This window comes from Ochotona princeps, chromosome 19, assembly GCF_030435755.1.
Source record: "Ochotona princeps isolate mOchPri1 chromosome 19, mOchPri1.hap1, whole genome shotgun sequence".
In the NCBI taxonomy this organism is placed as follows: domain Eukaryota; kingdom Metazoa; phylum Chordata; class Mammalia; order Lagomorpha; family Ochotonidae; genus Ochotona; species Ochotona princeps.
In genome coordinates, this window is record NC_080850.1 from 22,068,734 (window position 1) to 22,087,138 (window position 18,405).

Here is an 18,405-nt window from a genome sequence, read left to right on the forward strand (position 1 = left end):
TGAGTCAAAACAAAAGCTACTATTCTGTGCTGGGGACATCTCTCTCTTTGAACTACTTATCCTCTGCTTTGGTCTTCCCCAAAGAGGTGGGGATTCAGGTATTTTTGCCATGTTTCTGGTAGTATACCATGAGGCTCTGACCTCCTATCCACTCCATTCAATATTTTGTGTAAAGACGTAACATCTGGAAATGATCAAAGAGCTTGCAGGAATAGCACGTGAAAAACACCCAGGACTACAAAACAAAATAAGGTAGCAGGTTCAAGTTTGAGGTTAAAACAAAAACATACAGACTTACTTGTGAGTCCTTCAGAAAAGGAAGATTGGGGTTGGCATTGTGGTACAGTGAGTTAAGTTGTCACTTGAGAACCTGGCATCCCTTATGAGTGATGGTTTGAGTTCCAGCTGCACCATTTCTGATCTTGTTTCCTGCTAATCGCTCCTGGGAGAGAAGCAGAGAATAGCCAAAGTGCTTGGGCCTCTGCCACCCATGTGGGAGACTTGGGGAAAAATCTTGGCTCCTGACTTTGGCCTAGCTCAGCTCTGGCCGTTGCAGCCTTTTGGGGAATGAACTAACTAAACAGATCTCTTTCCTCTTCTCTCTGTATCTTTCTCCTCCCTCCTTCTCTGTAACTCTTTCAAGTAAGTGAGTCAATCTTTAAAAAGAGAAAGAACAGACTGCTGGTTATAAGAGCTGAAATGGGTCTGTTGAGGTAATTGCACTATTTGTTCTATTTTCTTTTTTATTCTTATTTTCCATTTTACAGTTTTATAGGTATAGAGCTTCACCCTCTTCCTGTCTCCTGCTACTCCCCTCCCCCCATCCCCTGTGTTTTACAATAAGATAGTCCTTCAGCTGTAGTCTCGACTCCAGTGTTCTGCTCTTGGGTGCCATGACATGGTTGCTTGCCCAAAGGGTGGGGCAGGCAGAAAGCCCCTAGGTGGCACCAAAAGTTTCCCCCGAGAACAGCCGCCCTGGACTCATTCAAATGGAGCCAACCAATCAGAGCACAACATCAAGCCCTGTCATCACCACTACTTAAGGAATGTGCAGCTTAGTCCAGTGTGACCTCAGTGGCGTGCTATTTTGTGGACCAGACCAGTGAGCCTCACCCTGGAGCAGAGCTCAATAAACTCTGGTTTTACCATTATTCCGGTCTTGGGTTGAATTCTGTTGGCCACTAGGTTGTTGAAGATTTTAGCATCTATGTTCATCAGGGATATTGGTCTATAGTTTTCTTTCTCTGTTGTGTCTCTATCTGGCTTCAGTGTCAAGGTAGTATCTTCTTCATAGAAGGAGTTTGGAATAACTGCCTCCCTTTCTATTGTTTGCAATTGATTGTGAAGACTTGGGGTCAGTTCTTGCTTGAATGCTTGGTAGAATTCAACAATGAAGCCATCTGATCCAGGGCTTTTCTTTGTTGGGAAGAATTTAATTACTGATTCAATCTCTTTCTTGGTTATAGGCTTATTTAGATTTTTTATTACCCCATGATTCAGTTTTTGTAGATAGTGTGTGTCCAGGAATGTATCCATTTCTTGAAAGTCTTCTGATTTGTTGGCGTATAGTTGCTTGCTCCTGATTATTCTATGTATGTTTGGGGTATCTGTTGTTATGTTCCCTTTCTCAATTCTGCTTGTATTGATTCAGGTCCTCTATTTTTGATCAGTCGGGCTAGTGGGGCATCTATGCTGTTTATTTTCTTGAACAACCAACTCTTTGTTTCATTGATTTTGTGTATTGTTCTTTTGGTCTTTAATTGGTTTATTTCCTCCCTTTATTTATTCTGTTTTGAAGTGTATTTAAATTCTCCATAGTAAAATGTTTAAAATTAGTTTCACTAGAGAAAAAGACCAGTGGCCAGCCCCATAGCATAGTTGGTGGGGCTGCTTCCTGTAATGCCAGCATCCCAGGTGGGAACCATTTCAAATCTCAGTTGCTCCACTTTCAATCCAACTTCCTGCTGATGTGATTGGGAAAACAGAGGAAGATAGCCCAAGTACTTGGGCCCCTACACCCACATGGAAGACCCAGAGAAAGTTCTTGGTACCTGGCTTAGGGCTGGTAAGCCCTTGGTACCTGGCTTGGCCTCCAGCCATTTGTGAGGTAAACCACTGGATGGAAGATCTCTGAATCTCTCTGTCTCACTCTCTCTAGCTTTAAACAAACAAATAAACCTAGAAGAAAAACTACCAAAATGTTAACAGAGGTTATCTCTGGAATCACAGGATAATTCTTGTTCTTATTATCTACCACTATTTCTGTTTTTCAAATTTCTGCAAGAAATGACTTTTACATCAGTAGTTACAAGCACAGTGATATGTCAAATCTTTTTTCAGCCCTTGAAAACAAAGAATTAACTGTACCTGTGTGACGGGAGTGACCTAGCTAATGGAAAATCAGGCAGCCTAAAATTATCCCTTTCTGAGCAGTTAGAAGCACCCAGCTAATCACAACCTTAACATTACTGCCTCACAGTCCTCTAAATCCTTTTTTCAGTTGAGCTCAGCCTTCTATTGTGGCTTGTTCACATTACTACAAAGGTTATTGTTCACTTCTACCTTGCCCTCCTTCATTCTTCAATTCACTCTTTATCATATAGTGAGAGAATGTTGGCACTGACATTATGGCACAATGCATTAAACACTGTCTGCAATGCCAGCATGCCATACAAGCATCAATTTGATTCCCAGCTGATCCACTGGTTCATTCCCCCAAATAACTACAATGGCTATAGCTAGGCCAGCTGGAAGTCATGAGCCAGGAATGCCATTTGGGCCTCCCAGTGGGTGACAGGAGCAGAAGTACTTGAGCCATCTTCTGCTTTCTCAGGCACATTAGCAGAGAGCTAAATTGGAAGCAGACCAGCTGTGACTCAAACTAGCACCCACATGTGGGATACCAGCTGCACTTCAATGCCAGCCCCATTGCACAATGTCTTTATAAAATACAAATCTAACCACACCATTTTCCTACCTTAAATCCTCCCCATGGCTCCCTGTCACTTTCAGCATTCAGTTTGCATGTCCTCTGCAAAGCCTGGATGGCCGTTTGCAGTTCTACTTTGTTCCACTCTAATGAAACCAGTGGACAGGCATTCTGCAAGCAGATGCTCCACCTCCTACTCCCTGTCCCCTTCCTTACAAATTCCTGATGCTCTGGCAAGACCTTTGTCTAGAGCACCCCCTCCAGGATCCTCTTCCTTGCCCACTCCCACTCTCCAAGGATCTGCATAGAATAACTCCACAAGAAGCCTTCCCACTCTACTGACATATGGATGAGTTCTTGTGTGTACCAGGCTGGAACGGCTCCCTCCCATTTTTTCTCATGACACAGGTTTACAACCTCTGCAGCAGCACTTACATGTGAGCAGTCTGCTCACATGTTGTCTTGCACAAGGATCCAAGGTCTCTATGGGCTATAATCTTTTCTTTTCGACAGTAACCCCAAAAGCTAGCATACTGATTCAACAGCAGGTACTCAATAATTCTTTGAAATAAATAGACCAATTCAGATTCATTGCTTGTCTGTTCAAACCATTATGCTGCTCTAAACATTAATGGGAAATTATTTCCAACATTTCAATCCAAGAGGCAAATATTGGTGACCTGTGTAGGCCAATAGGCAAATGGACCAAAGTCTGTCCTTTGACAAAGAAGCCTCCCTTAATATGGTCAAAAAGATCCTGCCAATACTCAAAAGACAAACTTTCCTAAAGCTAAGAGAGCTCTTTTATCCAAATAAAGATGATCCCATCTGCTGGCTAAGAACAACGTAGCTGTTTTTCACCAGGTATTCATGCCCAAAGCCAAGTTTTTCACACTTTGATAACTGATAGAATTCTTAATGAGTGCTTCTGCTTTTCGGCTTCTCCCAAATCAGAAGCATATTAATAGCTCATCATTATTCATGATCTTGTTGCGTGGACAGTTGAGGCATCCACTCTTCTTCCCAGATGCCAAGTGGTTAGCCAACCCAGCTGGAGATGGACCACCTGCTTATGTCAAGAATCGGCTATCTGAGGGCAGCAGTTCACAGCATCGTTTCCCCAGCCCTCCTCCTCTACAATGCTTATTTCCCTCTTGTGACCAAAAAAATCGATTTTCTTAAGACACATTCCTGCAAGAATAAGAAATGCTTAATTTTGTTTGGTGAATGAACACTCAACTTTGGAATCACACAGACCCAAGTTCCCTCACTCTAAGGAGTTTAGTGACTTCATCACTTTAAAAAAAATTTTTAAGGCAGAATTACAGAGAAAGAAAGTGAGAGAATTTTCCATTTGCTGGTTCACTCTCCCAAATTTCGGCCACAGCCTCTGGGGCTCGGTCAGGCAGAAGCCAGAAGTTTCTTCTGAGTCCTCCCTCAAGGGTGCAGGACAAGGACTTGGGCCACCTTTCACTTCCTTCCAGGCACATTATTAGCAGGCAGTTGGATCAGAATTGTGGAGCAGGACTCAAACTGCAGGACTCGAACTTGAGGACTCAAACTGGCACCCATAAGGGATTTGGGCACCACAGGGATCAGCTTTGCTTGTTATGCCATGGTGCTGGGCCTGGCCTCAGTTTCCTCCACTGTAAAATTCTGATGTGATGATTAACCCATCATGGTGCCCTGCAGGGTCTATGCAGGAGACTGTCACAACAAGGGCTTTGTATGTGCTTGCTAATCTTGATGACGATCATGATGACAGAGAAGACATCAGCACTACAAGTCACAGATTGGCTGTGTGATCTTGACCAATCCCCAGACTTCTCTAGGCCACGTTTCTTCTTTCCTCTGCCCAGGCCTTCTGTCTGCTTTCCCATGTTGCTGCTCCTTTTGCTTTTTATGGAGCTATGAAGCCAAGTAATCGGGATCCAGTCTTCAATGAGCAGACAAAATCCAAGGCACAGCTCTGTGACCTTGGACCAAGCAACACACATGCTTGCTCATGCATAAATCTGGCCCAATAGCATCCCTGTTGTGAGATGAACTAAAACACAGGAAGCTGCCATTCCTAAATGTTGCTTACCTGTATGTTCTTGTTAGAAGACTTATTTATTCCTTTTAAAGTCAGAGGCAGAGGGAAAGACAGAAAGACAGGAGAGAAGAAGAGATCTTCTGTTTACTGGTTTACTTCCCAAATGGCCGCGGCAGCCAGGAGTACCAGACCAAAGCCTGGAGCTTCATTTGAGTCTCCCACAGGAATGACAGGGGCCAAACACTTAGGCCATTATCTGCTGCTTTCGCAGTCTCATTAGCTGAGAACTGGATTGAAAGTGGAGTATCTGGGATTCGAACTGGAGCTCCTATGAGATGCCAACACTACAGATGGTGACTTAACCTGCTTATGGTTTTCAACAGTGTCAGAATCAAACATGGAATGTTTGAGTGCATTTGAGTATGGTGTAGGTTAGAGTCACACTCAGCTCCCATTTTACAGCTGAGCAAACTGACATTTGATGAGATCACACCACAGAGTGACCAAGCAGGAACAAACATCCACTATTTATAGCCCATCAATAAGCATTTTGTTCTATACCACATTGCCACAACATGGAAGAACACATACTTACAAAACACATTACTCAACAACCTAAGCATGAGCAAAAGTGGGAACACAGCCCCATATGATGCTGGGATCAGCACACCTCGGAGGAAAACAGCAGATAATGATAATGGTGAATGCCAAGAAGTGGAGCCCAGAGGAGCCAGCCCTGGGGTGGGGATAAACCATCTTCAGACAGGAAATGAAGGATCAACAGTGATGCGCTTCCTCAGGGATGGTCTACAGGTTACACAGATTTCCATGATTTATTAAAATTAATCCAAAGTAGGCCAGAGGTGGTGATTTTCCAGCCTACACATTTCATAGCACTTTAATGTTTGCCATCAGCTTCTTAATTATGTGTTTAATTTATTTCTCAGATGAGTTAAAAGTGGGCGGAGGGATCACTAAAATCACATAAGTATAATAAACTGCCTAATAGAGGCGTTCATTGGTCAGGGAAGGAATCTGATGTGTGAAGTCATTTGGCATGAAATGGGTGAAGAGATAAAACCAGGTCTAGTTCTTTCTGCAACGGACAGTGTTCTGCTCCCTGCTATTGGTTTTTTTCCTCCGCTGGAGCCTACCAATTAATGTTTTGGATCACTTTCCCATTCAAGTCCCCTGCCTCATCATTTAATCTGTGCAGTGGGAGTACAACAGGCACCCATTAATATGGTAGCAAGGAACATCATTGTAGAGCATATGACATGCTGCCGTTTGCCAGGCAACACACAGAGCGCTGCTCATGTGCCATGTTGCTGAGGCCTCACAGCACCACCTGCCAAGTAGAAAAGGCTGTTTCTGCTTTACACGTCAGAATGTCCCACCTAAGCATACACACAGCTGATAAATGGCAGAGGTAGAAACTCAGCTCAGATTTATCCCATGTCAAAACGCATGTTCTCTTGAGCCAAACAAAAATATTTAATCATTAAAGCTTTGGGCTTTCCCAGTCCTTGTCTGCTTCCTTTCACCACAGGGAATTAGAGCTAAAAGTGAACTTTGCTGAGCAGACCTGGAAACCAGAGACCAGGGGAAGGACTGCACTTGTCCACAGAGGCACAGCTAATTAGTGGCCTGGTTAGCCCAAGACCCCCTGACTCCCAGCCCAGGGCTCTGTCTCTCCAGTCACACACACACAAGTGCTGGCACCCTGGGCACCCATGGGAAAACAGACCTAGTCCCACTGCCAGAAGCCTTTCAGGCCATGTTTGTGCTTCAGCGTGAGCAGGAGAGCATTGTGTCTCTACAAACAGCAGGAGGCCCCCAGCCTATCTGTCAGCCTCCCCGGGCCTGGCTTTCTTCACCAGAACTAACAGACCTGAGGACACAGCCAACCAGCAAGGCAACAGGGGAGAGCTCCGACTGCCTGGCCTTCATCTCAACCTTTCCAAGGACTCAATCTTTGAGTCTAAGCAGAGAGAGAACAGGAATGGACAAGGGAGAAGAGCAAGGAGTTTTGAATCCGGAGCAGCTGCTCTGGCAGGCTACACAGGGAAGAGATGGAACTGGAACCGAGAGGCAGCCATGCAGCTTGTCGGACAAGTGTGTTATGCACGTGCACAGGTGTGTACATGGCAGCATGCTCGTGTCTGCATGGTTTGTGCAGGCACATATGTGGAACTCTGCACACGTAGGCATGTGTACCTAGGTTTGAATGTATGTAGACAAGAGATCTTAAAGAGAATTGTATGTGGCCATGGACAGGGATAGATGTGTGTTTATGTGCAGGTGGAAAAGCACATGTATCAGTGGAATATACAGGTGTGGGGTATGTAAAATCACTTACGGAATGTAGAGGATGTATGTTCTTTTCATTTATGCATTCTCGGAGCATATTTGTGAATAGTCAAAGACATGTTTAAGTGTACATATCAGACTGAATTAGGAAAGGGACATGGAAGTAGATGCAGCTGCATAGGAATGTATACATGTGAATCACACATAGTACTGTGTGGGTACAGCAGGTAAGCATGAGAATCTGTATACATATGTACAAGAACACATGTGAGCATGCACAAATTGGGCCATACATAGCTGGAATTAATTTTGAACAATATTTCAGCATGTATTAGAAAGGTAAGAGAAAGGTATGTAGGAAAGATGGAGATAATATATTTACATTCTGTGGGCACAAGCCCACAATTTCCATTATTAGGACAGATGTGCAGCCTCTCCTGGCCAGGGATAGGTGAGCCTAACACAGATACAAGCACACTGTATCCAGGACCCCTAGAGATTGAAGACAATGTAGACCGTTACTGTCCATGAGTTTGGCCTTATTTGTGACAGTATGAGTAATGCAGCAAGGCCTTGACTAGGAGTCAAGAGGCCAAGGTCTGAGTTCTATCTCTGCCATGGGTGCCATCTGAGACCCTGTTCCCCTAGGTGCCTGGCTCTAACTCATGGGATCATACAGAACCATAGCGTGCAACTATTGTGTACATGCTATGGAAATGCAAAAGAAAACTAACCACTCCACAAATCAACCAAAGACTCTAACAGACAACAACATCCCTCTCTGGCTTTATTCCTCCCTCCCCTAATTGTTATGGTTCTGTGTTGGATATGGCATGAGGTTCAGGGTAGAGTGCTGTGTTAGTCATTCTAGGCAAGACCTAGTAACAACCTCTAAAACCAGAGTTCCAACACGGCAAAGATGCGTGTGTCTGTCTCCCAAAGACTGCTGTAGCATTGGCGGACTCTCTGAGGTATCAGCACCCAGGGAAGGCTCAGCACTGCATATCCACCTCTACACTGATCCCATATTTGCTGCAAATGAGAATACAAGGAAGGGCTGCAGAGCAGCAGGGCCACTGGTTCAGCCTGCCATAGCAAAATGCCACAGAACTCAAACAAGAGAAATTTGTTTTGATGCTGTTCCAAGTCCAAGACCAAGGAGCCATAGGGGCTGGTTTCTGGTTAGTCCTATTCTTCACACCTTCCATCTGTGTCCTTGCACAATTTCTTCTCTGTGTGTACCCAGAGAAGAGAGATCTGATATTTCTTCTCTCCTAGGGATACCGATTTTGTTGGAGTGAGATCCTGCTCTGTGACCTCACTTAACTTTTTTTTTTTTTTTTTTTTTTGCAGTCTTACAACTTTATTGAGTTTGTTCTCACTCACATTGACTGTCTGTAGATTTTTGAAAATGGTGACAGGTACATAGGTAACCAAAGTATAGAACTTGTTTGGCAAATCTTCATCCTCATTACATTTTCTGGACTATCTCACGTGGATGTGGTATGGGATGTTCCTTATTCCTTTAACCCAGACAGCTTTGCTCAACCTGATATCAATGCATACAACTGGAGTCCCCATCACTTTCATGACAAATTTCCAGATTTCTTTAAGTGCCCGAGGAGCCCGCTTCTTGAAGCCCACTCCGTGAATGTACTTATGAATGTTGATAGTGTATTTTCGCCTTACCACAATACTGATGGCAGAACGGTACTTCTCCTTGCCACCCTTCTTTGTGGGGGCCATCTTGTAGGGCCCAAGCTGGAAGAAACTTTTATCACCCCCTGAAAGACTGTCTTCAAATACAGTAACATTGGCAATAAGGGAGTGGGACATTGAGTCCACACTATCTGAAAAGTAAATGCATTCTACCCAGAAATGACAGACCACTTCCACTCACAATGCTTCATCCACAGGAAGTTATAACTTATATGACCCTATCCAAGGGCAAGTCTAATCCTCCCATGTTTTCCGAAGTAAATGGGAACCAGACATCAGTGAATAATAGGACTGTGTTTTCAAGGAGCCTACTGGACAAGGAAAACCAAAGATAAGGCAACAATAGAATGAGTGATGTGCAGGCTGCTATGAAACATGGAGAATAACAATGATGAATAGTAATAGTGGCTAACACTTACTGGGCAAGTATTGCATGCCAGGCATTGTGGAAGTGATGCTGGGCAATTTGAAGTAATTTCTCTCCAGTAAAAATCTGATCAGGGCACCCTCCAGGAGAGAACAGGATGACCCAAAGGATGGAGGTGTTTCAAGGAATCGCCACTATAGTTAATAGTACCAAAGGCAAAGACAATTTCAGTAAAAAAAAAAAAAAAAAAAAAAAGAGAATGGCATTCAGTAGATTTGACAATGGGCTACAGGGAAATGAAGGGAAGATGTTTGAAATTAGTGAATGCAATTTTAGGGCCAGGAAAAAATCAGAAGACAGAATGAAACACAGACAGTGTGAAGATAAATGTTTCAAAAAGCTCCACTCTAAAGAGAATGTGAGCTGTTGGCATTGTATTTATCATTTAATGTGCTCTTCTCTGAAAGCCAAGTAACTGTGATTACTGAATTAGAGGAATTATCTCATATGATGCAACAAGCTCACTTTATAAATAAACAGAGGCTCTAAAAGGCATGATTCACCCAAGCATTTCCAGGCCATCAGTGGCATAGCCAATTATTATCCCCAGGCTGTCTGACTCCTAGAGCCCCAGTCCTGGTCCCCAGGTTAAGCATGAGACAAGTGGGAAGATGGCATGGGACATGTGAGGACATAGCCTGTTTATGGTCTTGTACACCAGGCTGTAATAAGAGGCTCAGTAAAATTTGTGCAATTCTATCACCACTTGTATTACAAGAACACCTGGGACACCTGTGCCTTGGGGTATTTACAAGTAGGACCTCAAGGTATAAGAAAGCAGCTATTCTACAAGGAGATTCAAGTCTTCTTTTTCCAATCATAAATACATTAACACCTGGGTAGGAAGTGGTCACTGCACAATGATAATTTACTCCAGGGTCAACTGGCTGAAGGAAGCAAATATTTTTAATTAGGGAAATAAAACTTAAAACAATCAAATCTTTTTTTCCCCCAAATTTGCTGCTGTCAGTCCCAGTTGAGTTTCATCTTTCTCCTGCTTGACAACAACAACCTTCTAACCAGCGTCCCTCCCTCCCTCTTTTCTCCCCTCCCCCAGCTACTTCCCACCACGGAAGAGGTATCATTTTGGACCCCAAAAGAGATCACAGAATTGTCCTGCTATACCTCCCGCAAGAGCTTCCTATTGCTTTTCCTGTGTGCGCTTCCCTCTGCCCAGAAAGGTCTTTGCATGAATGGCTCCTTTTCACCCTTCAGGTCTCACCTGAGTTAGCTCTTCACTTTCTTCTGCCCTAAAAATACCCCCTCCCACCTACTCTGTCACATCACCAAGTTCTGACCTTCTTAGAGCAATTTCTAGAATGGATGAGTTTACTTGTTGCCTTGTTTGCTTTTCCACTCTGTACAGCCATCTCTGTACTTGTACTGCCAGTTTCTAACATACTGCTGGAACCATCGGAGCTAGCCAGTATTTGTGCAAGGAGTTATCCTTGAACTTTTTCTGGTGAATCCTTGATCAAGTGGATTTTCTGCTATGAACATCGGAGTCAACCAGCTGTGCAACCTGCAGTGATAGGGAACCCATTAACTCCCAAAAGCAGTCCAGTCCATCTTTGGACAACTCTGACATTTCTGTTGATCTGAGGTAGTAGGTCTCACCCCAGTGATGTATAGAAATAGTCTACTTACTCTCACGTCCCTGTGAACGACTGAGGTTCATGCCCCACCCTGCATTCCTCAACCACTCTCTTCACCAGTCCTTTGCCACCTGGAGTGTTCGCTCAGAGTCCACCCAGTGCACTGCTTTTTATCTTCGGTGAGAGCCCAGGAAGCTACCCCCAGGAGTGCTCAGAGCAGAAGACATCAGCATTCTTATTCTGTTACTGGATTCAGAAGGATTGCCTTCAATGGTAGCACCAATTCTACTGTGCATTTTTAAAGCCAAATCTTACGTAGCACCTTAATGCATGCATGTTTAAGTGGGCTGTTGTGGCTCAAGTGAGGCAAAAGGCAGGAATCTCATTCCCAGGCCTCTCTCTGTCTCCACTTCCCCCCTGGAAGCTCTTTGGAATACTTCCTCACAACTCCCAAATCCACATTAGTCTCCAGCTCTGGATCCCACTTGCAGTTTTCGGCCGAGGCAAAAGCTGGCAAGACAGCACCTGGCAGGCAGAGGGGTGGCAGGGAGGTGACATGGGGGAGGCAGGGGAGTGAGGGAAGAGTTCCTGGGGCTCTGCCTGTGGAGTGCATGAAATCTGTTGTATTCATAGTAATGTAAAATAAAATTTTTAAAACCATTTGTAAAAAGTAATTGCGTTCCTGCCACTCACCTGGAAGGCAGGGCCATGTTCTGGCCCCCGGCTCGGCACAGCCTGGCTCTGGACCTTATAGGCCCTTTGGTCATGGATCAGCACATGGGATCACTCTCCCACTCTTCCCTTCCACCTCTCAAAAGAGAATGCCCTGACTGTGCGCTTCCTTCCAATCCCATTCTCCTACCTTGAGCTAGCCACTACAATTAAAACTGAAAGTACCTTTCTCATCTCCTTCCCTTTCTTATACATATATTTACATTCACACACGAACCTCTGCATAAACATAATGGTGCACTATCCTCTGTGCTTTTCAGTTCCAAAAAGGTTTGGAATCTCCACATCCCTGCATATACGCTTACTGCCTTCTTAACTCATTATTCACCCCCAAATCTGGAAACATAGGAAAATAAGTGATTTGTTAGTAGTACATTAAATGTACGGTGTGTGAATACGCCAGGGTTTCATGCTGTTCAATCCTCTTCTTGGCACACCTTCAGGGTTTTTCGTTTTTTTAAGCATTTCACTACTAAAAATGCCACAATGAACATCCTTGCACATAACTTCCTGTACATTTTCTTATGATCTATTCTAGAAGTACAACTGCTACACCAAAGAACATGTTTTTTGTTATTTCAACAGAGATTGTCCAAATCCCTTCTGAAGAAACTTAATTTATATTCACTCCAATAGTTTTCTCTTTATCTTGCCAACCCCATATATTATCCATTTTTTCTTTTTACTAAATAGAATCTTCAATATTGTACCTCATCAATTTTAACATGTATTCCAGTTTCAGAGAGAATGTAAGCATCTTTGCATGTTAATTGAGCATTTTGAATAATATTATACGTTCCTATTTGCATATATATCTCCTCAATCCACTTTGAGTCTAATTTTCTTTTTAAAATAATTGTTTGGAAGCCAGTTACACGAAAGGGAGAAAGATGAAGAAAGCTCTTCTGTGCACTAATGGCTGTTAGGGTCAGGTTTTCCACACGGCATGGGGGACCTAAACACTTGGGTAATTTTCTGCTGTTTTTTTCCCACTTGCAGGAAGCTCAATCAGAAGTGAAGGAGCTAGGACATGAACTAGTGCCCATGTAGGATGCTACCACCGTAGGCAGCAGCTTTACCTGTTACACCACAATGCTGAACCCTAATTTTACTTTTAAGATTTATTTGTTTTAGATTCAGAGCTACAAAAACATGGGAAGAGATAGCTGTTTCATCTGCTGGTAGACATTGTGGCCAGAGCTGGGTCTGGCGAAAGCTGGAAGCCCCATCCAAGTCTCCCAAGTAGATGGCAGATGCTAGGTACTTGGGCCACCCTCTGCTGCCGTCCCAGACGTTAGCAGTGTGCTGTATGGGAAGTGGAAGAGCAGAGGCGCCCACCAGCCCCTACACTGGGATGCTGGTGTCACAGGTAGCAGCTTATCGCCCTGTAGCACAACACTGGTCTCTGGGGTCAAATTTTTCTTTTTTTTTTTTTCGGAAGATTTATTTATTTTTATTGGAAAGGAAGATATATAGACAGGAGGAGAGACAGAGAGGAAGATCTTCCATCCAATGGTTCACTCCCCAAGTGACCATAATGGCTGGAGCTGAGCCAATCTGAAGCCAAGAGCCAGGAGCTCTTCCAGGACTCCCACATGGGTGCTGGGTCCCAAGGCTTTGGGCTGTCCTCAACTGCTTTCCCAGGCCACAAGCAGGGAGCTGGATGCGAAGCAGGGCTGCCAGGATTAGAAGTGGCGACCATACGGAATCCCGGGCGTGCAAGGCAAGGACTTTAACCACTATGCTATCACGCTGGGCCCTGGGGTCAAATTTTCTATGGATTATTTATGGGTGGGTTTAACTGATTTTTTTCTGATTAGATACCAGTCACTATTTCTCCACTGACGTGAAATTCTACCTTTTCCATTGACTACTTTCCCATCTGTGCCTCTCTAGTTTCCAGCCTCAACTTTATTGCTCCATTGATCGGCTTGTTTCTGCATGAATACTACACTGCTTTCATTACTATAAATCCTCGTTGCATTCCCTGGCTGGCAGAGAAAGCTCTCTGCCGATTTTGTTCTTCAAGATTTTCTTGATCTTTCTAGCTCATTCTTGCATCCATATGAACTTTAAAATCAGCTTGTTGAGGTCTCAACAAAAATCCTCTGATTTTTTTTTAAATGCCACTTTTGAAAAGATTTGTTCATTGACTGGTTGATTTGAAAGGCAGAGTGGGGCCCTGTGCAGTAGCCTAGCGGATAAAGTCCTCGCCTTGAATGCTCCAGGATCCCATTTGGGCTCCGGTTCTAATCCCCGCAGCTCCACTTCCCATCCAGCTCCCTGCTTGTGGCCTGGGAAAGCAGTCGAGGACGGCCCAAGGCTTTGGGACCCTGCACCCGTGTGGGAGACCTGGAAGAGGTTTCTGGTTCCCGGCTTCGGATCAGTGCAGCACCGGCAGTTGCGGCTCACTTGGGGAGTGAATCATCAGACGGAAGATCTTCCTCTCTGTCTCTCCTCCTTTCTGTATATATTTGTAGTAAAAATAAATAAATCTTAAAAAAAAAAAAAGAAAGGCAGAGTGATGGTGACAGACAAAAGGGATCTTCCATCTGCTGGTTCACACCCCTGTTTGCCCGCAACAGCCAGCACCAGATCAGGCTGAAGCCAAGAATCAGGAAGCCAAATACTTGATTTATCATATATTACCTACCAGACGCATTGGCAAGAAGCTGGATCAGAAGCTGTGGCAGGACTCAGTCCCAGGCTTCCAACATGGAATGCCAAGGTCCCAGCCAGTCACCTCGCCCACTGGACCCACCTACCTCAGCCACCCTTAGAATCTGATGAGGTTGCATTGACTTTATAGATTAACTTGGGAAGAAATGATATTTTTACAAATAACATTTTACAAATAACATTTTACAAATACAGTGTGTTTTTCCATTTGTATAGGCATTCCTCTGAGAATTTCAGTGAAGTTTTAGAGTAGTTTTATTTACTTATTTTTTCTGTTTGCTAAAATTTTATTAATTTTGCTAGTCAAAATTAATTTTTAACTGTCATTTCTTATGATTCTTTGGTTACTTGTCATTGAAACATGAAATCCACATGTTTCTTGTTAGTTTATTTCTTTGATAATTTCTGGAGTATTGCTATCAAGGATGAGATATACTGATGGGGCTGCCTATTGCATTTCAGCTTCTATCTTTCTACATGGATATACTTCAGAAGTTACAGAAGAAAGTATATAAAATGTTATCCCATTAAATAGAGTTCAACAGTCCACAAAAAAAAACAACCTTGGTAAACTAAAGACTAAGAGAGTGCCCAAAGAGAGAGCCCTCAGAACTGTTACCAGCAGAAGTCTCAACATTACCTGCTGGATGCCTCTCCCGGCACACCTGAGTGATGACATCATGCTGATGAATTTATGGCAGGCCAGGATTGGAAGCTCCATGAGCTCAAATCCAGCAAGGCTGACTCATGTCACTCAGACTCCACAAAGGCCCATGGCGGAGGCATCAGACTGCCTTTTCATAGTGGGACTTCGCCTTCTCCTCTCAGGAAAGCTCCCGTTCTCCATGGGGGTGCTTCCTTGCCAGACCCCAAGAAAGCCAAGTGAACAGTGCTGCTCCAGGCACAGCTGGAATTGGAGGAAAGGGAGTGGATGAGCATGAGCGACTTTTGTGAAGGCCACAGAGATGTCTAGCCAACCATCCTTGCCTCATCACACAGAAACGCCCGAGAAAGGCAGTTCGCCCATACAGCGACACTGTCACCCGATAGCTCTATATGACCTACTGCCGATTCTTGCTTACAAAACTTCTTTTTTTGCACTAAAGAATACTCTTGATGGACATTTATAAAATTGTTCCCTAAATAAGATAAAAATCTAATAACTTAACACTCTTTTTAATAAACACACACATACCTGTCCTAAATCGTTGATTACACGTGAGTCATTATGATTAACAATTTCCTTGCCAAATTCCGCTTGCTGCACAGTCATTGCTGCTGTGCTAGTTTCACTCTCACAGGGTGACCTTATTTTTCCCTATTTCCAAGTTCATTAAATAGTTTTTCTCACTATGGTGCCCTCTACTGCCAACCTTGACCGCTTTCCAGATTAACATCTACCCTCCAATTTCCATCCTTTGGTGACCTGTTATGAACCTGTTTAAAGTCCCAATCGCAAGCCCTGACTATGCGGCTCTTTTCTCGTCAGTGTATCACAGGGACTCAGTGGAGATTTCAATATACTATGCCTACTGTTTTTGCTTCATTTACCCTATAGGTGGCTTAAAATGTTATCTTCAATACTTAATAAAAAACGTAAATGTATCTTTAAGATAGCTAATGGAAAAGTAATGATTTAAATAGTAAATATTTAATTTTAGGATGTCTAATAAATTATTTTTCAAATGACCTTTAAGATAAAATACATGCAATTTGGCTTAAAATTTTAGAAAAAGGGGGAAACAGTATGCGATTGCCAAGAGAGCAAAATCGTGGGGTTGGTACTGTGGGGTTGCTAGCAAAGCAGCCAACTGCAGTGCCAGCATCCCACATGGCTACCAGTTTGAGTCTCAGGTGCTCCACTTCCAGTCCAGTTCCTTGCGGATGGCCTGAGAGATCAGCAGAGGACAGCCCAAGCATTTGGGCCCCTGTATCCACATGAACGACCTAGAAGGAGCTCCTGGCTCCTAGCTTCAGACCAATCTAGCTCTCATCATTGTGGAAATGTGGGGAGTAAACCAGCACATAGAAGATTTTCTCTCTTATCATCTCTCCCTCTACATATATATATATATTTCTGCCTTCCAAATATATAGATGAATAAATAAATAAACTTTTAAAGAGAGAGAGAAATGGAAAACCAGGATTCCTGGATTCATATGCCTGCCCTAGCATGCACTAGCTACACCACTTTGGGCAAAACACTTAACCTCTATTTAACCTTTTTGAATTTGAGTTTCCTCTCTTATAAAATGAATATAATAATACACAATATGCTAAAGTGATGAAAGGTTTAGAGATGCTATACGTGTAAAGTTCCAACAAATGTCAGACTTCCTATGAAAGTAGCTGTTATCAGCTTTTCTATGTAATTATTAAACTTGTGCTGGGCTTTAGTGATCCCTAAGGACAAAGAAAGACGCTCCGTTCCATTGGGCCAAACCATCCAGAGCTCTTTGCAATGAAACAGCTGGTGACATCAAAATAAGGCTGTGCCAGCTAGCACAGTGACTCAGAGCAGAGTCAAGGCACGAGGCAGGAGCTGGTACTGGGATGCAGGGGCTAACCCACTGCTTACAATATCAGTATCTCCTATTAGAGTTCCAGATGCCCTGCTTCCAATCCAGTGAACCAGAGAGGACTCAGAAAATAATCTCTTGGTATCTCCGCATCTCTGTGCGTCACTCTGCTCTATGAATAAATGACTAATTTTTTTTTTTTATTTTAAAAAGGGCACAGAACAAGCATCTGTTGCCAAAAAGGCAATAGGCAGGAATGTAAGGGGCCCACCAGCAAAGGACTAGTGGACAGACCACAGGTCAAATCCAAGGTAAAATCAGATACCAGACACTACCGGGCTGTTAGACCTGGGGCAGAAGCAAAAAGTCCTGTGCTTCTTGTAATACTTCCTACAAGCTGTGAACATCTACACTACAGCAGAGGCTGCTGTGGGTGGCAAGTAAGGGCTGTTCTGAGGAATCCTGCTTAAATGCTTGAGTTCTGACATTAGCATCCAGCTTCCCATCCTAACCCTGCCACTTACTGCTTGTGCCTTCCGTGTGCCTTGACTTCCCTACTATGTCTCATGCTCCTCATTTCAGAGGAGTTTATCAGGAGAAATTAGAATCTAACACTGGACAAAGTGGGGGGTGGGATGGAAGGCAGTTCCAATTTCAAGTGGTATCTGGGAAGCCTCAAGAAAATATTTGTGGAATGAATGAGTTAATGCTCCATCATGATCTTATACACATACACACACACAAATAAAAAAGGAAAAATAAACCAACTAGTTGCCCAGTTATCAGAAACCAGACCATCAGACAATAGGCAAGACGGATGAGTCAACTGTGGAAACTGTTTAACTGGAACCATGGAAATCCCTTCTGCTACCCTTGGGTACCCTACCGTAGGCTACCCTTGCTAGCCTGTGACTTAAAAACCAGCTCCTGGAGGTGAAACCAGCTGCTGGAGCTACTGAAGTAGAGAATGTACATGTGTCTCCTCCAGCCTTTGAACTTGAACATGGACCCGCATCATGTCAAGCACCAACCAGTGTAAATGTAGGGCTAAGGAAGCAAAACAACACTTAGCTTTCAGTCTATTACACCAATTACATTGATTTCCTCCCAACTGCATTTCCCTCTGCTGTTTACCAACTTGAGAGGGGAAAATCAATGGCTGCAACTTGTTTGGGTAGCAGCTGCCAGAGGGAGGGGCTGGCACTGGATGAAGCTGAGCAGCCTGAGGACACTGAGGTCTCTGGCTCCAACATTTCATTAGTCACTTACTAATCAGACCTCCCCTGCCGTGGGTTTTCTTTTTTCTTCTTTTAAATGACATACGTTTATGTTCTTACAGTTAGCATGCACTACTTCTACAATAAGAAAAACTAAAGCACATTTTAAATATCAGCTTAAGATGCAAATGTCATCATGTCTATTCCTATTTCAAATTCTTCAAAGGCTCTGTGTTACTAGCC

At 43.6% G+C, this 18,405-nt stretch overlaps 1 protein-coding gene and 1 pseudogene across 1 annotated transcript in view; one reads left to right on the plus strand and one right to left on the minus strand.

Moving 5' to 3' along the window:
- The window catches only part of GLRA1 (glycine receptor alpha 1), an 82,997-nt gene that overhangs the window by 39,805 nt on the left and 24,787 nt on the right, over nucleotides 1–18,405 (plus strand). The window lies entirely within an intron of this gene.
- LOC105941954 (large ribosomal subunit protein eL31-like) lies at nucleotides 158–9,020 on the minus strand (annotated as a pseudogene).